The sequence below is a fragment of the Sphaerodactylus townsendi genome, linkage group LG13, assembly GCF_021028975.2.
Source record: "Sphaerodactylus townsendi isolate TG3544 linkage group LG13, MPM_Stown_v2.3, whole genome shotgun sequence".
Lineage (NCBI taxonomy): Eukaryota > Metazoa > Chordata > Lepidosauria > Squamata > Sphaerodactylidae > Sphaerodactylus > Sphaerodactylus townsendi.
The window spans coordinates 12,752,696-12,756,736 of record NC_059437.1 but is presented as its reverse complement, the minus strand read 5'-3'; positions in this window follow the sequence as shown (position 1 = coordinate 12,756,736).

Below are 4,041 nucleotides of genomic sequence, written 5' to 3'. Positions count from 1 at the left end.
TTTAGCCCCCCCTCAGCCAGTGCGACAGCCAAGTGGAAAGCGCTACTCTTTGATGGCAGCAGTCTCTTTATCTCCTACGGTCCAGTTGAGTTCTGGGCCGTTGAGAATTTTTTGATAGTCAATAAGCACCACTGGAACAAAGCCTACCATGTCTTTATTTCTCTTGCAACAGGGCTGCGCCAGCTGCTTGTCCGAAACATCCACGTGAACCCACGAAAGAGTAGGTCTGGGTGGGTGTTTTAAGACATACTCGGTAAGTGAAAGCCGATTTCTAAAAAAGTTGGAAGCAGCTTGCTTGACATTCCTGAGACCAAGGGAGGGGAGCTCCGGGCCTGGCAGCCTGTGAGTCTTTACCCTTAGTGCATTAAGAGGTCTGTGAGTGGAAGGGTTAGTTCAGCAAATTGGGGTATAAAATCCACCGCGATAAAAATTAGTGCAAATCCCTAGGAAGGCGATTGGGGCTGCTTTCCGGTTGGTGGGGGCAGGCCATTTGGAGGACTGCGTCAATCTTCAAGAGGATCCATTTTTTTAAACTCCTCAGATGAGATCCTGTAGCCTAAATAGTCTATGGAGGATTGATGAAAATCAGCACTCTAGACAGTTTTATGCTTGAAGAGGGAGTTAAGTTGATAAACGTTAGCAATACTTTCCGAACCAAAGCCTCATGCTCCTCCCGGCTTTGGCTTTGGTAGAATTAAAATTCAAAACACTGTCGTCTAAGTACACAACTACTCCTTTATATAGTAAGTCATGCAAAAGCTTACCATTGATGAGGGGCCATGAATGCGCCGGGTGCCCCAGCTAACCTTCGAATGGCATAATTAAGAAATATTCATACTGTCCAAATTTAGTATTAAATGCTAACATTAAATGTTCGTAGCCTTCTGCAATCCTGACTCTGCAGAAGGCTTCCCTCAAATCCAACAACTTAGTAAAACCGTCCCTTGCCCAATGCATCTAAGAGGTCCTTGATTACGGGCAAAAGGGTATTTATTGGACATGGAAACAGCATTTAATCCTCGGTAATCAGTACAAAGTCTTAAAGACCCGTCCTTTTTTCTTTACAAAATAGGACAGGAGCAGCGTCTTGAGAATGTTTGGTAGCCCTTTAAGTGATGAATCTACGAGCAAGGTTTTTATCTAAGAAGGCACGGAGTTCCTTCTGCTAAATGGCTCATACGATAGATTCTACCCTTGCAGTTGAGCTCCGGGCTGTAATATGATTTTGCAGTCAGTGTCTCTATGGGGGGGCAATTGATCACATTCCTGTTCTGAAAACACTCTGGCTAAGTCCTGGTAAGCTGGTGGAATGCCTGTGGAATTGAAAGTCATTGGGGTGCGCAATAACCCATTGTTCAGGGGTTTTGTGTCATTGGATGGTGTATTGTCCCCCCAATGCATATGCTCTCCACATGGGGGATCAGTGAATTCTAGAATCCGCTCTTTCCAAATAATATATTGGTCTATGTAACAATAACCATGGCATGCCCAGGACACGGAATGTTTGGCCACTGTTCAGCAAGTATAAAAACTAATCTTCTCCCAATGGTCAGCTTAATGAAGAAGGACAGGTCATGTTTTTTGAATCGAGCCGGGCCCTGCGGCTCCGAGTGGAAAGCTGCCGTCCATTTTGTGTGAAGCGGTATGGGCTTTGCTAGGAAGGGAACTCGGTCTAAACCGAGCTCTTTCAGCCACTTGGGGCGCGATAAGCAAATGGAGCAGCCAGAATTCACCACAAGGGCTGAGGCTAGAATACGTGTATGCTTAGCAGGGTTGGCCAGAACCGCTTGAACAGTAATGGGGGCGCTGCCTTCACTCACCGCGATCAGGAGTAGGATCCACATCCATGGGTGCTGATGAGAGGAGCCAAATCGCCACTTCCCCTCTCCTCCCGGGATGCAACCTTTCGGTGTAGCACAGCTTTAGAGCGAGCCCGTTGGAGGAGGACCGGGATCTCCGTGGTGGTTTAGCAGAGGGGTGCGTGGGAATTCGGAGCGGTGGACTTCTGTTTTTTTCGGGCAGTTGGCAGCCAGATGGCCTGGTCCTCCGCCAATAGAGAACTTTTAATCCCAAACGTGCGACGGCTGTTCGGAGGTGGTTTCAGTAGAGACGGCTGGGCTTCTGGCTTGCTAGTAGCCCAGAGGTGGGTCGTAGTAGCGGGTTTCGGGCGTGGACGCCCGGAGCCGCAGCGTAATCCAAACGAGCCGCTACTTGAGATCCCCAGGCCTGCATCCATTCAGCGATAGTGCGCGGGATACGGATGAGAAACACCGTTTCTCGAAGTTTGATGTCAATGGCATCAGAGAAGTATTCACATTTCATGAGTTTCAGGCCACTCAGGAGGAAGTCGAGCTAAGTCAGCCGCGACGGAATTCCACGAGCAAAATGTCGGCAAAAGCACGGTTGCCTCTGCTGAATAGATTTTATGAAGTGCGGATGGCTTCATTTTCAGCTGTCTGGATCTTGAAAGCGGGCCCGGGTAAGGCTTGAAGAAAATGCAGCCACTGTGCGAGTGTCATCCAGCTTGCAGCTCAAAAAGAGTCACAAACCAGTCAGCAGCCACCCCATCCAGGACAGACCCAGTGTCCGGTATTTTTTCACGTTCAGATCGTTATAAAGAAGTCGTCATGCTCCTCCATATGTGCATCGGTTTGCAGAATGAAGTAGGGGAGTTTAGAAGCGGTCCCGTCCAGCTTGGGCAGGGGATCCGGGGCCTGTAGTATCCCCTCTCCATGGCCCTTGGAGCCCGCTGGGGCTGCGGTTTAGCGGAGTTGAGGCGGCGGCGCGGGAAGAGCAGGAGTCGGTGGAGAGCCGCGGGGCCTGGCGCCGCTGGCCCTCTTTGGCCGAGCAGGACAGGAGGCGGCGAATGCTTGCGAGTAGCAGGACCTAGAAGCGTCGCTCCGATAGGAGGGGCATTGGTGTTGAAGCAGGTGAGAGGCGTGGGGGTACCAGCTCGGGGCATCCCTGTCCCGCTGTTTCTTCAACTCCTGTTCCAAGACAGCTAATTCCCTCTCCTTGCGAAGTCAAGGCATCTTGATGCGCATGCAAGGCCGCTTTTTCTCGGTCCAGTTTGGCTAATTCATCTCGTTGCATGGCTGCAGTTAGTTCACTTTGCGTTCGGATAGAAACTTTAATGCCTTAGCGTTGGCCGTTCAAGGTCCATTTTAGAGTGTTCCAGGACCTTGTCGCCCGGATCGATAAACCGTCCACGCCACAGCTGCCGTTGCAATGCGTCTTTTTTGCTCGGTCCAGTTCGAGTTGGATGTCTTTGCGCTGTTGTTCTGGTCTCTTTGCAGGTTCTCACGCGCTCTTTGCAGTTGTTCTCGTTCCTCCTCCCATAGCTGGCGTTCACGGGCCCACGCTTCTTGGGCATCTCGCAGTTGAGCCACTTCCACCGTTCCAGTTTTCTTTGGGCGGGAGGGGAAACAAATCCGGATAGGGAGTCGAACTTTCTTCGGATTCCTCCTCGCCGGAGAGCATACCTCAAGTCCACCGGCGGACTCCGCAGAGCGCCTCTTGTGCTTCAACTACACTACGTCCGGGATCTGAAGGGCCCAGTTGGGAGCCGGCCCAGAAACCCCTCCCAATCCCCGATCCCGCTAAAGTCCCGGTATCAACTGCGGCCGCTTGGGGCGGAAGCCCGATTACTATGCCACTGTGGATTCTTGGGGGCATCAAAAGCCGAAATACGAGTCAAGAAACCGTTCAATGCGACTCCTGGGTTGCGCGCATGAAAGATTGGTCAGGCCCATCTCCTCCGAGACAGGTTGCATCTGAGGGTTGTAATCCACACGGCTGGTAGAGATCCAGATCCACAGGCGCCACGATCCATAGGAACAGCGCCCCAAACGACTCATGAAACTCCGTGCATGATCGTTTCCGTGTCCCTCATCCCAACGGCGGGTAAGCGGGAAGACTTCGTGTCGAGGCGCAGGGACGCGAGAGGAAGTTACCAGCGCAGACCCGGCTTCTCCCACTGGTTCCTCCAGCAGTCAGGAAGGGAAGGTTCGGAGCCCTCTATGGGGGCTACCGTGCCTTCCA